At 37.2% G+C, this 21,880-nt stretch overlaps 1 pseudogene; it reads right to left on the bottom strand.

Moving 5' to 3' along the window:
• Positions 1 to 18,451, bottom strand: part of LOC113083328 (ephrin type-B receptor 1-like) — a 62,014-nt pseudogene extending 43,563 nt beyond the window's left edge.
• Positions 18,452 to 21,880: the final 3,429 nt, after the last annotated feature.

Below are 21,880 nucleotides of genomic sequence, written 5' to 3'. Positions count from 1 at the left end.
CTAACTTAGAACTACATGAAGTCATACAGAATCATAAAAAGAGTGAAAGGTAATCACCCATTACAAAGAGGTAAATGGTTAAAATGTCAACTTTCATTCTCAACTTTCTAAATGTTTTCAGGACTTTTGGACATTTGGAAAATTTGTTGCCGCCCTGAGGAACCTTAGAAGAGTGCGTTTATCTGCCAGCAGACAATCTCTAAATTCTTTCTGCTGCTTCCACAGACTCATCACGGAACCCAAACCATAATGCCATCTGAAATTACATCTCCTTTCTATCTTCTGTCGGCCTTTGGCAAATCAAAGGATGGTAAGAAAGACAAGACAGAGAGGAGAGGAGAAGAAAGAGAAATATTACAGTTATTGCCTTGCAACAGTGCACCATAAATCTCATTTGTACGCCTGAGGCGATGTTGTCGGGTTTCTGCAAGTACTCACCTTCGAGAACATCTAAATGTTCAGGTACCTGTGGCACACTTGCGAAACAGCTCAGAATAATTTGATACTCTTTTTCTCAAAATTAGTAAGAAAACTTTTTGAGACCTGAAACAGGTCTATTGTTCTGCCCTTGGCCTCATCAGAACATTCATTTGGAAACCATTCATAGTTCTGAATTCCCATCCACAGATCTGCTTTCCCAGATCAGACAGGACACCCAGGTGTGAAATTGAATGAAACGACAGTGTGTTATCCTGAACCTCACAAACATCATTCCTAAATCCATTAAAGTTAAACCCAAACTAATAATGCTGTGCCAAACCCTAGCAATCAATCTTGGTGTCAACTATTCACATCGGTAGCTACATTAACTCTAATTAAACTCTTTATGGGCATCACTTCAAAGTACAGTGCTCATTTCTGTCAGAATTACAAAAATAAACATTTACAAACAACCCTGCAAATGCCTGATTATACTTATACTAATGATCTTATCCTTAATACCTTACAACTTTTTCTGGGGCTTGACAGTAAAGAGCTAACGTTTTGTGTCTTGACTGAACTCAAACATTTCATTAAATCCCTCCATCTTGTAAAAGTATCACCTGTGACTGCCCTTGTTTTACCCCCGTTGTTGGGGTCTGTGCATTTTGGCAAGTCTTTGAATTTCATTTGTTGAACTTCTGTAACCAAATATAAATTTCATTGCCCAGTAACTTCAAACTTCAGTGAGAATCCATGTGATTGGGAAACCTGAGTGAGGGCGTGAAGATTGAAGGTTTCCCCATGCAGATTTCTCACAGATTCAAGTTAGTCACTTGGATTCGCCACATTGATGACTGGAAACTGCTGATTTGGAAGAGCCAGTTAAAAATAATTATGGTTTAATCCATGGGCGTAGGTTTGGTCTCATCTTTGGTGGGGACACCCCCATAATGCGCCCCCCCCCCCCCCCAAAAAAATATTTTGTTGTAAGATACCAGTGATTTAATGGTGATTTAGTATAACTGTATAATCTCAAAAATGCACTCTCAAAAAATTAAAAATCTGAGACGTTTTATTAAGATAAATTATTATGTACATTAGTATTTACACTAACAAAAAATACTCTGCCACAAGGAAACAAATCTAAATAAATAAATATAATAACCCTTTTCTATTATAAACACTATTTACCCTACAGTACACTCACTATCATGTTGACTGCAAGATTCTAAGTTAAGGTACAGGCTAATTGACATTCAGTTACTTGCTAACGTAGTGTTCTATCATCCTGGGTAATACTATCACCAGTTAATACTATTTTCCACAGAATATGCATTTGAAAGCCTGGTCAGTAACTACTGCTAGTCTATTTTTGTGGCTAGCTAGTTATTTTGCCTACTTACACTCTGACTCTGCTTTATGAAAAAGCTTATTATGTCCCTTTCTTCTTCTTGGGTGGCAAAATGTTTTTACTCTGGCCTTTGTATGTGGCAGAGAGACAGCCCTGATAACTTACCGTCGGCATCGTCAACATGCGCACACACACAAATCACCCGCTCGCTCCTAGTGCAAGCACAAAAGTAGTCCCGGCCCGCGCGTGTAGCCAATCAGATACCCCGCCGCCAATCAAATTACGCCGTTTCTTGTGCTGTCATAGTCCTGGCCGTTAGAATCGATCCAAATAGCAGTGCAAAGATCCAAATAGCAGTTCAAATGAGCCTGCTAAAAATTGGTGGGGACAAATTTGTCATCTCAAAATATTGATAGGGACTAGTACCTAGCGTCCCCCCCTAAACCTACGCCCATGGTTTAATCCTTTCACCAGACAAAAAAAAAAAAAAGACAAAAAAAAGAGTTTATATAAATTGTTAAGCACTGTATGTTTTCATAGCATTCAGTTGGCACATTTGTTTTAAGGACACTGGGCAGAATGTGGAATAGTGTGTTTTTGTCAGTAAAAGTAAAATAGAGAAAATGGGGGTTTTAATCCGATTAATCAATTAATCTAAATAATAATAATATCTATCTAATTATATTATCTATAGAGGATGAGTTCTGTAAACCTGCTTGAAAACAGTCATTATTTTAGCACCCTCAGAATGTATTTATACAGAATTGTCAGATGAATAGATTCTAGAGGAGTCAAAACGTTCCAACCCTGTGGCACAGTGTGATTATACATGCAATTTTGCTATCTGCTGTGGCAACACATGCGTCTCCAGAAACAAAAAAGATCAAGAGCAAGAGCGAGATACAGACAGGAATAAAGAGAAAAAACAACTAGAAGTCTGTGCTAATTCAGCATTCATGAATATTAACTGTCATGTAAACAAAAACATAGTTAGGGATTATCAGTGCGCTATTCATTTCCTTTACTCCTTCCTTTTACAGTCACAGCGTCCCCTTGCCTCTTTCATATTCCTACAGCTATTTGATATTTTGTGCAGGCATTTGAAGTAGGCAGCCTTGGCAGGGGATCCTCGCAGTCTCCGTCAACGCCGCTCTGTGATCAATAATTTGTCACTGAAATGCTGCGTGGACGTTGCCAGACCGGGGCCAAAAAGAGCCCCTGATGTGCGACTGCCGAGAGAGTCCCAGCAACCACCCAGTAGCGGTTACAGATCTGAGGACCCCTGGTGGGACAATATTGAGTTATGTTCTTGTCCACCTGTTCTAGCGAATGTCGCTTGATATGTGCATTTTGCTTCTTTAACTCGCTTTGAACATAAAACGACTGGCCAAAGCTGACAAGTGAATGTAAAATAGTAAAAAGCGAGTGTGTTTTTGGATGAACAAGTCCTTTAGCATTCTTACATATTCTAAAAATGCCATTTGCTTTATATTGAGTTATATAATGCAAAGGCAAGCGTTTGTAAATGTGGCATAAGTGTCCGAATACATTCGGACATACATTTATCTACTTGCTCTAAAATGATACAAAATGCCATTCTGGGACTTGAAATGGACAGTTCGAAATAACTGATTCGTGGAAATGAATCAAACTTCCCAACTCTATCAGCACTTTTACAACTGAGATTAAATCAGACACTCCATTATAATATCGCTGTCGTAGCATTCTCAAAATCACAAGTCATGACACAAAATCAGCCTACTGGCACGGGCCTAAAAAACCCTAATGATTGAATATCATCGCAATGTTCATGAGGTTGCTCCATTTCATATCACAAACACACACACACACACAATATATATATATATTGAAAGTGGCACGGGGACAGAAACTGAGGAGTCCTGCAAGTATCTGCTAAACTTTTTGCCTCTATTTGTGTGCGATCGAGTTTCATTTACTAGTGAATCAGAGCAGAAAAAGGAACACATTTAGAAAAGCCGCCGACAGTGAAGAAGGGAACCAAGAGACGAGAGGAAGTGGATGATGTGGCTCTTCATTAAGAGCGAGACACACTTTTCTTCTCCTAGTCAGGCTATTCAGCACACTCCCAGAAGTCTTTCAAACCCGTCTGTCTCTTTCTCTAGGTATCCTTTTTTCATTTGTCCTGTCACCATGGCCTTTTCTCAAGACACATAATAGGGCCCAGAGCTCAGAGAGGTCAGAGATCTCTTTAATTGGGTTTCAAGGTGACTTCACACAGCGTGCCATTGTGCGGATGACCATCATTAGGCTGTGTGTGTTTGTACACTCTAATAGTGTATTAATGTCACCTCTAACTGCGTTCGGAAACTGAACTGAAAGGGAGCTTCTGAATGTGCCACACATGGGCCTTTTTCTGATTTCTTCATTCAGAGGCTCACAGAATGAAGGCCACCTCTACTCTCTTTCACAGTCCAAATACCTCTCTGCACTTTTCCTGCTCACACAATCCAACCAGCATGCTGTGAAATGCCCTGGTGTATTGTGGGAATGTTTTTGAATGCAACAGCAGTCACAATACCCAAACGGTCTCATCACGGTCAGCGTTGTCGCCCTTAATGATGTTCTCTATAGAAAAAAAATGTGTTATATTGAAATGAAAATGCAACACCTAGCCACCTCTGCTAAGAGACACTGCATTGTAGCAGAATAACTAAATTATTGATGATTTTTTTAATGGTAGTTTGTATATAACTAATACTATTATGTATTGCTTTTATTCTACTATTATTTAGCATTTTGTTTTTATTTGTTGACATTTCAGCATTATCACAGGCACTTAGACATGTCATTAAAAAATGTTACAACAAAACATCAGTATTAATTACACTAACAATTAAAAAGAGAATTTTAAAACATTTTAAATTTAATAAAATAAATAAAATATATATATTTTTACACATAAAATATGTAAATTACCAATCTAATATCTAAAATTTCTATTAAGAATATGTTTTCTCTTGCAACAAAACATCTGTATTAAACAGACCAACAATGAAAAAATATAATAAAATATTAAAAAAATTGTATTTAAAATGTAAAATATACAAATTACCTTTCTAATATATCAAATTTCTAGTAACAATTATTTTGTTCTTCAACAAAACAGAAATATTAAAAAGAGCAACAATTAAAAATAAAAGACTGGGACCTTGAGAAATGCATTCAAATATACTAAACAAGTTAAATTAAGCATTGGCTTTATGTATGTGCTTAATTTACATGCATTGTAAAATATAATCAGCCCACATGAGTTTTAATCTTTGCATTAATGCTAAAAGAGGCTGACAGTAGAATAGCTAATCTCACTTGTAAACTGACCTATAGAATAGATCTTTTAAGCAAAGATATGTGTCACTTTTCAACCAAGCCTGTTTATGGTTAAAAAATCAAGTAGAGATAGTAACTTTCATATTCAGGCAAAATATGAAGTCAAAATAACTGAAGGATCTCAAGGCAAATTAAACACTGAACAATAATATAAATTTACCATAATGACTTCGTAGAGGGAGGAATGGCACTCTTTTGTTCCATCCATTAACTTTATTAAGTGTGATAGATTATACTGTTAACTAAACTATTTTTAGATATCACGGAGAGATTATCTATGCACAAGATAATAATTATCAGAAAAGGCAATTATGCTTGGCAGAAGCAATATTAAAGGGTTAGTTCAGCCATATTTTAAATCAGCTTAAACCATAGAAACAGAAAGGAAATGGATGAGAATAGTAAACATCAAGCTACAAAAAGTGCATTACTGTATCTCATAGGACATTCAAGTGAGAAATAAAGCTAAATGTAAACAGTTTTGTCACTGAAAAGCTCTGTTCAACATTGCATCTTGCTTTAAAGGGGACATCGGAAAGCAATTTTCAACATTTTGGTATGACCCTTAAGGGTTTTCTGCATACTTTGTTTTAAACTTCCTAAATGGTCCGTTTTACCTTGTCAAAAACTGCTTGTTTCAGTGCATGTCTCTTTAAATGATAATGAACTACTGCTCATCCCATACCTCTGTTCTGTGAGGCATTGACACAAGACTCAAGTGTGAACTGCTGCCTTGGATTTCAAATAGCTAGCTGTCTACGTAGACACTGGCTGTAAACTGAAACAGCTCATGGGTGACAGTTTCAGACTCAGACAGCCCCTAACAAATTGACTGCGCCTTTTCTTTTCAGCTTTTCTCAGCTGTCAGACAAAAAAAAAAAAAAAAACCTTGATCTGGTGTTCCCTTCAACTTCAACTGATCTAGTATTGTTTATAAAGGCCAGTCAGTGTATGTGCATGTTTGACACCAGCTAAAATCCGCAGTTATACAGTACTACACCACAAATCATTGCTACATTAATAACTTGTCAATATGAATCCATCTGCCCATTTCAACATGTCTCTCTCTAGTAACTGAGCAGTCAGAACTCTTGTAAACTTTTCTGCTGTCCACCAGTCCCATGAATGTTAAATAAAGTTATTTGAATATTTGTAATATTAATGGCTAAGAGACTGTAGATGGTTCGCACTCTGAAAGACCAGACTAGTCTAGTCTTTCAGAGTGCGAGCCATCTACAGTCTCTTCTACATTTTACTGGTTTTCACGCACCTGGACTTACAACTAGCCTTCATCTGAGCGCAACAATATTCCCTTGTCCTCTTGTCTCCTAATATTAATGGCTGCATGCGGTGAGCTCAGCAATGCTGAAGCAGAGACCTGTGAAAAAGACCTAATCCAGCCGGTCACATCCTCCATGAAGAGAGGAATGGTGTGATTGATGAAGAAGAGAGAATGAGAGAATCATTCAATGTCCCAGGTGGTGAAAGGGTCAACTAGGCCTGTCTGAACACTGCGATACACAATGACTGGGTCATCCAGCCTGTGTGTGTGTGTGTGAGTGTGTGTTTCAGTTCTATAAAGGCATGTGGTTTGTGGTTTGCATAGAAATGGGCCATCACACACAGGCTTCAAGCGTGGCAATAGGCTACATTTTCAGCACGGTTAACCAATAACAAAATAATAAAAGTGTAGTACGACATTCAGTGCTGTGAAAGCAAAGTGAAATAAATCACACACTATAGTTGTACAGCACAAGACTGGGTTACAAAAAATACAGACTTACTGATTCACTAAATGAAAATGTACGTATACAGTACAGACCAAAAGTTTGGACACACCTTCTCATTCAAAGAGTTTTTCTTTATTTTCATGACTATGAAACTTGTAGAGTCACACTGAAGGCATCAAGGGCTATTTGACCAAGAAGGAGAGTGACGGGGTGCTGCGCCAGATGACCTGGCCTCCACAGTCACCGGACCTGAACCCAATCCAGATGGTTTAGGGGTGAGCTGGACCGCAGACAGAAGGCAAAAGGGCCAACAAGTGCTAAGCATCTCTCGGGGAACTCCTTCAAGACTGTTGGAAGGCCATTTCAGGTGACTACCTCTTGAAGCTGATCAAGAGAATGCCAAGAGTGTGCAAAGCAGTAATCAAAGCAAAAGATGGCTACTTTGAAGAACCTACAATATGACATATTTTCCGTTTTTCATGTATATAATTCCATATATAACTCCACATGTGTTAATTCATAGTTTTGATGCCTTCAGTGGGAATCTACAATTTTCATAGTCATGAAAATAAAGAAAACTCTTTGAATGAGAAGGTGTCCAAACTTTTTTTATTGTATTATTATTGTTCAATATTTTAAAGTGTGATAAATAAAAATAATTAAAATACAATCTTAATATCTTGCACAATTTTGCTTCTTAGGTATGTGTCAATATGTTTAAAGGAAAACAACAAAAATATTGAGAACAAAAAAAGATTATCCCCCCTTACCTGTACTAATAAAATCTCTTGTGGTCGATTGCTTTATAGTGTTTTATGTTCAGCCATACATTATTTATTTAAGCAAAAGGGTTTTGCTATTGCTAAAACTCTGGATTTATCATGGGTACTTTGATTGCTGCACTTTAGGCTGCTTGGATTGTGTTTCCACGGGCCTCGGAGGTCTCGAGTGAATCAAAAACCAGAAGTGATTTGTGAAGATGCTTTTCTGGACCTTCTACTTCACATTGTGCCAAACAAAACCCCTTCTATGGTAAAAAAAAAATCACAGAAACACACAGCCTCTCATGCCTTATTTCTTCAGTTCTGACCCATTTTTATGTTTTTCTTAGAACGACCCAACTCATTTGCACTGCTGAGTACACACACAAACCTCAGGACACAAGAACACACATATATCTGAGTCTAAAAGACAGAGTGCTAGGTAATATGAGCTTCTAAAGCAGAGCATTAAATATGCACCAGACAGCTCAGAGAACGGAGAGCACTACTCCTGAATAAATAAGCAAACAAACAACAGACTATCAGCCAATCTACAAATCAGCGCTGTCAGAGACACAGTGGAGATAATAATATACACACACACTCCGCAGGCGTCTATATTTATGGGTTCCAACTGTCCTCTCCTCTTTCTTTCACTTTCACACACAAACACACATACACACGCACGCACACACACACACACACACACACACACACACACACTCTCTACACTGAAAGAGCTCGGTTTATCACTCTTACAATCACACAGACCAGACCGGGGACTGTTTCTGTGCTAGTTCCTCATCATAATATTATTGTCTACAAAGACAACTGCCTTCGTAAGAAGATGAATAACAAAAATACAACCTCATGAACTCAAGAGAATGATTTGAAATCAATAGCTACTGCTTAGCGCTGAATAAATTCAATTCAACTTGTTTTGTAAGGCAATTTCTGCTTTACAAATCATTCCAAAGCAGCTTAACAAAGAATCCCCCAAAAAAGATGAAAAACCATCATGTCAGTCCAGTTTTATTTTCTTTAAAATAATATTGTACTGCAATTAGAGGCTGGATTAGATTTCTCTAAAGAAACAAGTTATTCTGAAAAAAAGAAAATAGCGGGTGATTTGTTCTGTGCTAAACACACAATTTCCACATCATTATTCAAGTCTTCACATGATCCTTCAAAAATCATACTAAAACACTGATCTGGTGCTAAAAAAAAACTAACTGCCAACATTTCTTATTTTGTTGAATAGTTATGCGGCTTAATAAAAAGTATGTGTTTCTCTCAAAGAAAAGAAAAAACTTCAACAACATCCTCCAACATTTGAATGACAGTGTATGCAAAAAAAAAAAATAGACAAAATTAAACAAATACTTAAAATTTGGCCGAATTAGGTCTTACAAGAAATCTAAATTCTGATGTCGACTGTTTGGAAAATGGAAGTGAGCAGGCCTATGATTCCTAAAAATGCTGTCTAGGTAGGGAGCTCACTAGTGTTTCCCAGACAGCAAGCAGTTTCGGCCCAGAACCGGCCCTCGTGAAGTCCATGCGGGCCAAATGTGGGCCGGTTCTGGGCCGAAACTGTCTGTGATGTAGAACGCTACCCCTGCACTGTGCTTGCTTTAACCTGGTCAAAAAGCAGCTATGAAAGGTGACAGAGATGATTAGAAGTGATCGGTGGATTTTTCTGTCTCCACACACACACACACACACAGAGAATGTTTTTTTTCTGGCCAGTGTTTTCAGCAGGTCAGTCAGCATTAAAGGGGGGGTGAAATGCTTGTTTTCACTCAATATCCTGTTAATCTTGAGTACCTATAGAGTAGTACTGCATCCTTCATAACTCCAAAAAGTCTTTAGTTTTATTATATTCATAAGAGAAAGATAGTCTGTACCGATTTTTCCCGGAAAAACACGAGTGGCTGGAGGCGTGACGTGTGGGCGGAGCTAAAGAATCAGTGGACTCCATCCACTGGTCCCTTAATGCTGTTTTTTTTTTGGTAATCTGTGCAGGGTTGTCTTGCCCTGGCAACCAAAAACACACATCTTTTGTGACTTTTTGCGACGCTCTCGCTCTGATCAGTGAAATGTCTGTGCTCAGCCTCGCTAGACGGGAGCGCGCGCTCTTCCGGCAGAAGTGCGTCAGGACCCATATAAGGAAATTCCGCTTCATCTAACGTCACACAGAGCCATAATCAAAAAAACGTTCCGAAACTTATGACAAACCGGAAGGAGTATTTTGGGAACAGAAATACTCCTTCAAACGTACAAATTTCTTGAAACTTTGTCCATGTTTAGCATGGGAATCCAACTCTTTAACAGGGTAAAAAACTCAGTATGCATGAAATAGCATTTCACCCCCCCTTTAAGATGACAGCTGTTTGTAGCGCCTGAAGCCAGCATGGGTGAGCTAAAGGAGCAAAACTGAGGTGTGGGAAAAAACATTATCTTGAGTGACAGGACATTTTTTTTCTTTCAGACGACTGTCCCTCTGCTTTATCTGTTTGACCTTAAATGAATCCATAATAAAAATCACATATATAAACAGTGGACTGATTTATGCATCTTTTTGAATATGTACATACGTTTATAAACAGCTGTCTGTCAAATATTTCATTCATTGTACACACTAAGCAGAACATCCAGGCCTCTCTTTTCCATGGAATAAGAACCGCAGCCGCATCAAAAAATTGAAATCACAAGAATTTTGCATCATGAAATTTTTACTTCATGGAAATCCTCCGCTGTTGATCTCTGGGGGATCATTTCCTGTCCCATGGAAGAGAGTCACGTGGGATTATGGCACCATAATCATTTTGGTGTGAACTTCTATATTCCAGATTTTACCATTTTTAAATGTGTATTGAAAAATTCCAGAGATTTTACCTCACAATCACCACATAAAAAAAGAGCAAAGATTCGGTCTAGGTTGACTTTTTTTGTTGTTGTAGTCAGTCATTTCACACATGCATTCGTTCAAAATAACACACAGCAACTGCAGTTTATTCCTCAACAACATGCCAAAATCAGGGGGAAAAAGCTTCTTATTTGGGTCAGAACCAAAGTGTGCAGCAGTGAACTAGCAGTCGATCAATCATTGGCCTGTGTGCTGAGCAGTTTGATTGATTAGGAAACAGATTTTCACCTGCATGTTTCTGGCTCTGGGCCTCGTACAGGCCTCTGGTGCTGGTGTAGGCTTTCCAAACCATTACCCTGACCAGAGCAATGACTGACCCACGCTTACTGCTGACCTGATTGGCCGCTGAAGCAGAAGAACCCAGAAGAACATGTGGCTTTGTCAAAATAACTGAAGTTAATATCAATACATTAAACAGAAGCAACATGTCAGAACAACATAATGAATGAACGATAAACAGACAGACAGTTAAATAGATATAATGATATAACAGAAAGACATAACCAGTCCAGTCAGATAGAAATGAAGATCACATCTCCTCATCAAGTTGCACAATTTTAGAACAAACCTCCTCCAGTCTTCATTACGAGTGATGCTGTCTTATCAAACACTAATAAACTGAGTGTTTGTGGAAGTGGGCGTTCAGAATCTCATGAACCCATGATTTCACAGCAGCTGAAAGCTCAAAGGTTCCACTTTAAAGTGTCTGTTAAAAGGCATCCAGTGTTCTCCCAGAACCCACGGCCAGAGTTGATCCTCCCTCAACATGAAGCCAAAAAGCTCTCTTTCATCATAGCATAGCTAGCGAAGTGCTCTTCTTCTGTTTTTAAAGCTTTGTGTACATGGTGTAAACACCAAGATCACAGAGATGGAGCCGTGACACTTCTGAGCGCCAGCGCTGAGAGGAGGGGGATTGTTTGCGCTCTTCAAATGTGTAATTAACCAGCTTTAAAACACACTCACTTTTCAAACCGTACGTCCTCGATGACTTTTGAGAGAGCAGTGGGAAAACGAGAGACAAACAGAAAGACAGAGAGACAGAGAGAGAGAGAGACAGATAAACAGAGGTCGCATAGCCACTGCAAAGTTTTGAAAGTGAAAGCATATATCTAAAGGAGTAAATCTGCAGAGTTACTGTTCTGTGAAAAAATACAAATAAATGAAAGCAAAATTTTAATTTACAACTACAACAAAAAAAAAAAACAATACCAAATTTAATAAAACCTAAACCAAAATGTAAAATTAATCTTATAAATACAAAAGCCAATTCAAAATGATTCAATACTGTAAATGCATAATAACAATAATAATAATATCACTAATTATGATATATATATATATATATATATATATATATATATATATATATATATATATATATATATATATATATATATATATATATATATATATGATAAGAAAGAAAGAAAGAAAGAAAGAGAGAGAGAGAGAAAGAGAGAGAGAGAGAGAGAAAGATCTAATTTTAGTTGCGGAATTCGGCAAGTCCAAAATACTACAAAATACAAAATAATATTATACTGCAATTACAGGTGGGATTAGATTTCTCTAAAGACAGGTTATTTTGAAAAACGAAATAGTGGGTGATTTGTTCTGTGATAAACACAAAATTAACAATCACAAAGTATGTCAGTGAAATATGAATTTATCATTGCTTTTAGAGATTAGAGACGTCTTCAAATTCAGAAAATTAGAACCAAAAAGCCTTGCTGTCCAGATATCCTTCCTTGTTTGCTTTGCAAATTTGGCAGCCGGCGTCATAAAACCATCAAGTCCATAAATCTGCATAATCAAAACAGGGCCCCCATCTGCTAGCACTTGTTTTGGTCATTTCGAGAGATATTTGAGAGGGGAAGAGGTTTCTTCTCTCCGGGAAAAGCGTGGCGGATTATTTCAGTGGAACAGAGGTTGGAATGCACCATCTGAAAGATGTAAACAATCTTCAGCTCCTGTAGATCAGTGGGATCTTCCAGATATCATGAGCTGTTTGTTAGACATAATGTATCAGTGTGTGTAGGGGTGTTTCTGTCCCCAATGACTAGCATGTGTGTGTTGTTTATGGGTGTTTTAATAGAGCTCTGCTGTGTTTGGCTATGCTTGATTGTGTGTTGTATATAGAGCAGTAGATGTGAGTTTATGTTATGTTGAGAGTGCTTTTCAATTGCCTTTTGTCTGTGTATATATAAAGCTGCAAGTGCCTGCATGCATGTTTTGTGTGTTTATTTGTCGGTTTAAAGTGCCCCTATTATGTCGTTTCCAATATTGCCTTTCATGCAGTGTGTAATGTAGCTGACTACGATCTGCAAAGTTGTAAAGCTGAAAGTGCACAATAAATAAAGTTATTGTCTCCCAAATTAAAGAATCAACTATGTACTGTACAGCTGAAACGAGTCGTTAGTGGCTACACAGCACAGAGTAACACATTTGCATAATGCACACCTGTGTTCTACGTTAGCCATCCGCGATCAACTTGACCATGCCCATAAACGCATAACTCTACTGACAGCTGCTTCTCTGATCTCGGGGGGGCTCAACACGGGATTCACTAAGCAGCAGCTTGCTGTTGAAAGATGGATCAGGATCCTGTTTATTTGGACCAGCTGGCTCCACCGAATCACAACCTGTAAGTATGATAAATAATAGATGTTTATATTTTCTATAGAGCGCTCAAAATACATAACTATTAAAATAGGCATATTGTTTCCGACACGCGCTGTACGCCGTAGACCAATCACAACAGACTAGGCCATCTGACCAATCAGAGCAGAGCAGGCTCACGGAAAGGAGGGGTTTAGATGGACTGAATCTTTGAACTGCTTCGAATGAATCGTTTGAGAATCGCTGGAAAATGAGGTGATATTAAATTAATATTTTCCGAAAACGAAAGCATTTTTTGACCTCGCATGCATCTAATCCTATTGTAGGAGACTTCCAAAATAATATTAGGAACTGTAAAAATGGCATAATGGGGCACTTTAATTTGAATGCGGAGTTGTAAATTTATAGCTTTATAGTCTATAGTTACATAGCAAAGTTGTGAAATTAATTTATGCAAATAATTATGCAAGTAATTAAAATATCAAATACATAATATAAGATAAATGCAAATATATTACAGCAAAACATAATTATTTACTTTTTATGCATTTTAAACAAATGAATACTTTTATCCAGTAAGGATGCATAACATTTACAAAATGCCCACGTTGTTAATAATATGAAATGCTTCTTGAGCAACAAATCAGAATATTAAAATTTCTGAAGGATCATGTGACACTGATTTTTTTTTTTTTAATCAAACAATTTGAGTGTTTGTGTGCATTAGAGACATTACATATCTAATGTTTCATTCACTTATCTTTAAAAAATATTACAGACCCCACATTTTACACAAATTAGTGTATATCAATTAACAACAAACAGTGCTTCATTTTCGGATACAATAGGTGTATTTAACAGGAGCATTCAAGAAATATACAAATAAAATACTACATGAACTGATTCCTAAAGCAACTGTATTACATTTCTTCAGTTAAGAGCAGGGATTAATATTCTCTTTGTGTTTTGTTGTTTTATTAACATTAAATAGATCACCCAAAAATTAAAATTCTGTCAGCTCTCTGTAAATTCTGTCATAGTGTTTTATTTTATACCACCATTTACTCACTCAAAAGTGGTTTTAAACCTGCATGAGTTTCTTTCTTCTTCTGAACATAAATGCTATTTTGAGAAACGTGGAAAACCATCCAAAAGACTAAAACCAAAATTTGCATAAAATACATGGACAGAAAAGCATCTTATATCTATAAGTTTTCATATTTGTCTACTCCAATATTAGTTTTAATATATAGCATTAGTATTTATTAGTCTATATCTGTATGTCTGTACACAGAGTCAGATTTTGTATAAAGCTCTGTGAATGTATTTGTATTTGCATATAAAGCTGTGTGTGTGTGTGTGTGTTTGTATAGAGCTGTCCACTTTCTCCAGATGTGTTGGTCCAGACAGCTCTTGTGGTGAGTGTATCTCTGTTCAGTTCTGCAGCCTGTGAGGGGTCGTCCGACCTCTCACCCCTCTGTCAGAGTGGTCAAGACGCACACCTGCAGAATACAGAGCCAAATCTGCATCCCAGAACAGTCTCGGCTCAACCCAGCCCTGACCAATCCATTTTTACTGCAGAATCCAAGCTGATCTGAGTGCAGTGGCTAATGGAGGAGGTTATTTTATTAATATGCTGATTTTACTCTGGGTGACAGCCATCATCTCTCACCCTGAGGGTGAGATCTAATCCGACTCTAAAACAGATATGTGGACATACAGTACTTATAGACACACAGTGATTATTCAGACTCCCTCTGAGCAGGTCAAAATAACAAACCCAGCTGTGCATTAGACAGACAGAGTGAATAAGATAAACTGGGTGACAGAGAGAAAAAAAGGCAGAATGCGAGAAAATTTCCTGGTGTTACACTGACTGTGTTCAAAATAGTAAACTAGCATACTACTCATACTATTTTCGCAGTAACTATTACAAAGTATGCAAATTATCTAAATGCATAGATAACCTGGATGAGCAATGCAATACCCACCGAGTTATTAGGTCATGTTACAATTTTCTATAAATCTTTGAAAATCAAAATCTGGATTTGAATTTTTAATGTTATCATAACCCAAATATGCTATGTGAAAGTTTGAAAAAAAATTATATATATATATATATATATATATATATATATATATATATATATATATATATATATATATATATATACATACATAATAAACAAAATAAAAAAAGCTAAATAAAAAATGTTTTACTTCTAATATCAGCTGGACACTGCTCACTAAATTAAATATGAGGTACTAATGAGGTAATTTGACAAGCTTAATTCATGTCACAACTAGCACACCATTGTTCACTTTATATAAAGTAGGCATCATACACTGTATTTTGTGCAGCACGCAGTAAGTATGCAACAATCCCTTCCAATTCACAATGCTGCTCAGACTTCCTTTGAGAGGCATGTATAAAAGCTCATACACCTTCATTAACCCAAAAGACCAATTACTCTAATCAACATCTAATCACTCTCTCCAGGTCCAAATCGACCAATGAAAGCAGAGGGGGGTGGGAAGGTTTGGAACCAGACGGCCATCAACGAAAGACTAATGAGCATAAAAAAAAAATACTTATAACCCCAGGTTGCCTGCACTGGAAAATTCAACCCTGGGGAATTTATGGAAACTTTATAAGAATGCAATGTGTGTGTGCCTGTTCAAACTGCAATATATTACCCCATCAAAAGCCTTTATGGGAACTCACAGATCAAAGCAGCAGTAATTAGTGGTGACTTGCTGTGTGCAAAATCGTTAATCCGCTAACACACTGGCTTTTAAAAACCACGGCCATCTCTAGCTGACAGACTTTATACCAGACGCTAACACCCGGCAAAACCTCAACCATCTTTAATCTTCAAAGTTTATGACAACTTTATCACCTCTTCCAGATCACCGAGCATTCCAGAAGACATCTGACACCACGTCTTCAAACGGCTCAACATGACACGCTTTCAGCGACACATTTTCAGCATTTTTCTGTCACTTCTAGCAATGTTGGTATGTTTTTGTCCATTTACAGGTATATTGTTACTTTAATAAGTTCAGTTAAATAGTTCATATTAGCTGAAATGATAGTTCAATTAAGTTAAATTGGATGTTTTCCTTGCATGCACATTTCAAGACCCAGGTACATGTAATGTACTGTAATTTGAAGGGAAATACTTTACCAATCCAAGTATAATTAATGTTCAATATAAAAAATAAATAAATAAATAAATTAAAAAAAAAAAAAAAAAAATATATATATATATATATATATATATATATATATATATATATATTATATATAAAAGTGGTGATTTATAAATGCATACAAACAGAACCATAATTGTTATACATAAAAATAATAATTATAAATAAATAATAATAAAATTAAAAATAGCATTGGGGTCAAAATGAAGACAAAAACCTATTTGCTGCTCAAATTGCATTTGGTTTGGACACTGTAAAATTCATTTCAAGTTTGCAAAGGCCAATTTTTGAGAACTACATGCATCATGACCATCTCTGGTTGATAAGAAGACCTTGCCTGAGGATGCCAATGAACTCAACAAGGCCGCCACCCGTGCATGTGTGTATTTATGTGTAGAGGCACCTGTGGTCCTAAAAGTTGGCAGAGACAGATGGCTGTCAATCGATCTTATAATTTCTCACACACATGGTCCTGAGGGATCCAATATGGCACTGGCCTTGAGTGAAGGACAAATTGACCAATCACAGACCTTGGGACAACAATACAACCATTTGTGTGTCAGTGTTCACATGAAAATAGAGCGACTAAATACAGACAAAAAAAAATTGAAACTGTGTTTATGGGTCTGATTTGCCTACCAGCATAGCACAACCTGAACATATATATTAAATCATAATATAATATTTATACTACTGGTTGACCAATATGCCACTTTTATCAACAAATTCATAAATGGTCCCATTTGAATTTAGCTACATCCTTTGCCTCACTTAAACCAACGTCAACAATCTTCAACACCACAATCTACAACTCTATATGTCAGAATATGTCAACTCAAACTCAAGACCTGCTGCATGGAAATAAAAAATAAATAAATAAATAAAAAAACACGTATCTGTGCATCTCACAGCTCAATTCACAGGAAGTTCATTCATCAAAGCAGAACCTTGCAGAACCTTCTTGAGCTAGAGCTCAGGAAAAGAGATCAGCTTAGTCACTGGGTCACCAACAAATGTCGTGTTTTAGAAGCTTTTTTCCACACTTGTCTACTAGTCTAACCAGTCTTTGATCAATCTTCTAACTAGAATTTTTTTTGCTGGTAAATATCATGACTATGCCATACTGGTCCGTGAGGTAAACCAGCTCCAAACCAGAATAAACCTCAAATAAACAGAAATTCATACAGATTCAACAAAGAGGTAGTGAGAAAAGCTAAGCAAGACACCAGAGACTAAGATCCATTTAAAACACCTAAAATAGATTAGTAATCGTAGTTAAGTGAACCAAATATCAACACTATTGAAACCCAGTGTCTTACCTCGACAGACGTTCCCATTATCCGGCTCGAATCCCGCCTTGCAGGTGCAGCTCCCAATTGGAACCATCCAGTCCCCGTCACCATTACAGTACAACTTAATCGGCACGTCCACTTCCTCAGAATTTGGAATGCACATCCCTCGAGCAATCACCAGTGAGGTGCTCTCTGCCCCAGTCATGGTTTCTGGAAATATCGCAAAGTTCTGCACCACGCTCGGGCATTTCTTATAAAACACACGGACGGACAGCAGGGACATGCATGCTCCATAGTCCTGGAATGCCAAATAAAAGCCATTTTTTGACAATGGGCCGAAGCTCCGCACCTCCGTGTTCACTTTCATCAATCTACCACCAAAAATCCACTTGCGAGAAGCTCTCGTCTGCCGCAATAGTGTCCACCTTCAAATACGGAGCCTCCATCCAGAACGCCGTACCCTTGGTGGCGATGACAGAGTCTGTCTCGTAGTAGTATAGGTTAAAGGTTTCCTTACAGGATCCAGGTACACGTGGGATGCTGCTGCAGTCTCGGACAGTGAAACGCATCTCCACGTAGATACGCTGAGCACCACGACGTGCAATGAAGGTGGTGAGCAGCCAGTTGTTCTGGCTGGACTCAAAGACGTTGCACACCTGGTACGTTCGGATGGTGTTGAGGTTTTCATCATAGCCGCTTACTTCCTCCCACTGGAAAAGAAATACAATAGGAGGTTTAGCACAACAGAAGGAACGATGGCAGATGACAATACATTATTAAAATTACATAAGAACATTAAAGAATCTAAAATGGAATCTGATTGATTCTTTAAGGTGAACTGAATCACATAATTCTTGTCAATTTGTTAATACATTCTACACAGTAATGTTCATTTTAGCAGCCAGAGAATTTTCTGTGTTCAGGTCAATGGTGTGAAAAACCCTTTTTTCAACTTAAAATTGCAAAAGGTGCTCATTGAAGTTGAATAAGGATGAGAAATATCACTGATGGTCCATTTGATGCTATCGATGTGAAACAATGGCCTGAACTCAGACAGGTTTCTGCCTTTCATAAAATATTGATACAAATTGAGTTTCCTGAAACCTCTCCAACCCCATATTTCCCACTCAAAAATCCATCTAAAAGCTTTTAAACACTACATCACTTTGAAACTTTTTTTTCTGTCTCTGAGATTATTGAAACCTCTGTGGTCTCTCTTTCCGAGTTTCAGATCACAAAATCTGTCTCGCTAATCACCTGAGGTGGGCGAGGAAGCCGCGGCCATCTGTTTCGGTCCAGACCAAGTGCAGCCAGCCACTTACATTACAATATTACCATATTATAAAATGTGATGCGTAACAAATTTGAGATTATCGAATTACAATTAGAAGTAAGTGAAGCAGTATATGGCTGCCCTCCAGTAACCCTGGTAAAACAGCACCACTGGCAGATTGTGAAACAAGGCACAGGCAGAAAGAAAGAAAGAGAGTGCAGCCATGTTTGGACTGCTGCTGAAGACAATTCTTCTGATGGCCGTGGACAGTACATTTAAATGTTAAGTTACAAAAAGGGCCTGACAGCTTGATGCATTAAAACACAAAACCCTCAAATATGATGATGCCCTCATGAAAACCTTCCCTCCTAAAATATAAACCCATCAGCATATTTTCACACATAAAGGCCCATATTTACACTGTTTGAGGAAAAGCATAACATTATAAAATACTTATTATAATTTTTTATTTTTTTGCATTACTCTGTATTTAAGCCAAATTATTGAAAGAGCCACACAGATGGGAAATCAAAAATTACCTGTATTACAGTGTATGATGTAGCTGTCCATCAGTGTAAACAATGTGCAAAGTAATTAAACCAAAAAGTACACGATTTATAAAGTTATTGGCTTCTAAAGTAAGGAGTCAACTATGAATCGCTGAAACGAGTCGTTATAGATTTCAAATCTTTTGCCCATCTCTATGTACGTCACTAGGAACACTTTGCATAATAATCTCCGCCTACCGTCTTGGGAGTAACGGAACTCTGACCTGAAATATTCTGTGATAAAGTAATCCATATGAAAACAACGCAATGTCTGTTTTTCACGTCTCCCTTCATTATATCTGATGTGACCACGGCCCGCGCTGAACGCGCTATTCAGATTCAAACTGAAGCGCGCGGCTTGAATACACCCACACAGAAGAAAAAGCAGCGAGACTGTTCAAGTTTTTTATTTTACTGTTTGCTTCGCGGTGAGAGGAATAAGACATAATTCACCCCAAACAGATGGCTCTTTTGAACAGCTTAGCGCGAACCGTTTGGGGATCTCTGAGAATTGAGGTAATTTTAAAATGATATTTTGACAAAATGACAATGTTTTTTAACCTTGGATGCATTTAAACCTATTGTACAGGACTTATAAACAGTGATAGGAAGCTTAGAATTTTAATCTTACTGGCTCTTGAAATATTGTGTGGAAAATACCGGTTTTGTGTGATTTACACAATAAATGCCATTGCAGCGTAGTTTTGCAGTTAAAATTTGACATCAAATGTGACATATATATATATATATATATATATTATATATATATATATATATACATATATATATATATATATATATATATATATATATATATATATATATATATATATATATATATATATACAGTTCTTGGAGATTTTGCATTAAAACAAATTCATGGCAAAATTACAAAAAACATTTTAAAAAGACACATATTATTTAAATTCCTTTTTAAATTGTCTATTTTTATTGTTTTTTTAAAATGTTTTTTATGTATTTATATAACATTTTTTATTGCACCAGTTTGAAAACCCCCTACCATAAGTGATCCTTATTAAAAATGTTAATTCGCTCTACAAAGAAAAGCCTGCCATCATTCTCTCGCTCTCATCTCATTTGTTCATCTAGACACAGAATATTTGAATCATAAATGTGAATGAGATTTGACAGCGGTGGTGGAGGGCAAGACTTCCAATGATTAATAACTTATAATAACTTTGGTATTTTCCTCGCAAATCCATCATGCGGCTTCAGAAGACTTATATAATATATTATTTTAACGATAATATTGGCACTTTTTGAAGCTTGATGGCCCCAGGTCACTGTTGGTTGTCACTGCATGGAAAAGAGCAGCGTCAACATTTCAACCCAACATCTCCTTTTGGGTTCTACAGGAGAAAGACTATACTATTTAAACTATACAGAGTAAATGATTAAAAATGTTCGTTTTTACCATAGTTGTCCAAACAGATACAATCCATGAAGCTAAAAGCCTGATGCTTTACTACTGATCTGATCTAAGTTCCTCAGTCCCAGCGGTGGACAGCTGTGAGGTCAAAGTAGGGTCATGTTGCCTGTGCCTGATCGCTTGCTGCTTGAACCGTTCAGTTCACTGTTAATGCTGGATAACAGGCACACCACCGCATGGCTCTGTGGTTTATCGGTGCCTTTTAACAGAGCAGGCTGACCGAATTAACCATCCAACGATATCCCAGAATTCCCTTGAGGTGGCACGGCTGTGGGAGAGGGAAACAAATAGGCCTATAAGGTTTGTGAGTGGACTCTTGAGGGCGGTAAAGTTATGGTATCCATACAGGAAGTGTGTGTGTGTGTGTGTACCTGTGTGGGAGCTGTTTGTTTAGTCTTAGTGTGTGTGGCCTCTGGAGGGTTACTCACTCACAGACCCTCACCAAATAACAGTCGGATCCAAGCAAACTTTGAAATGTAAGATTGTCGATCAAGATCTATGTATACCTTTGCTGTTTGTGTGCGTTATGAAAGCAGAAACGGAGAAAAGTGGAATTCAAGTAAATCTAATCTGAACAGTGATGGATCAGCATCTGTGTGGCAGCTTGAAAGCCAGGAGGGGAAAAAAAAAAATCGATGCATGAAGTGTTGGCAAAAACAGTATAATCTCTACTTCCAGAACAATAAATAAATAAATAAATAAATAAATGTATGTGAGGCAAAGCAAAACACATTTGAAATAAATCACCCAAAAATGAGAAATCTGTCACCAATTACTCACACTCAAGCTGTTCCAAACCTGTATGAATTTCTTTTTTTTCTGTTGAACACAAAAGACAATATTCTGAGGAATGTTTTTTTTTTTTTTCAGCCACTGTTTGGTTACCAACATTCTTCAAAATATCTTCTTTTGTGTTAAAGGATTAGCT

Source organism: Carassius auratus, unplaced genomic scaffold, assembly GCF_003368295.1.
Source record: "Carassius auratus strain Wakin unplaced genomic scaffold, ASM336829v1 scaf_tig00037771, whole genome shotgun sequence".
Lineage (NCBI taxonomy): Eukaryota > Metazoa > Chordata > Actinopteri > Cypriniformes > Cyprinidae > Carassius > Carassius auratus.
This window is presented reverse-complemented; position numbering and strand designations above follow the sequence as displayed.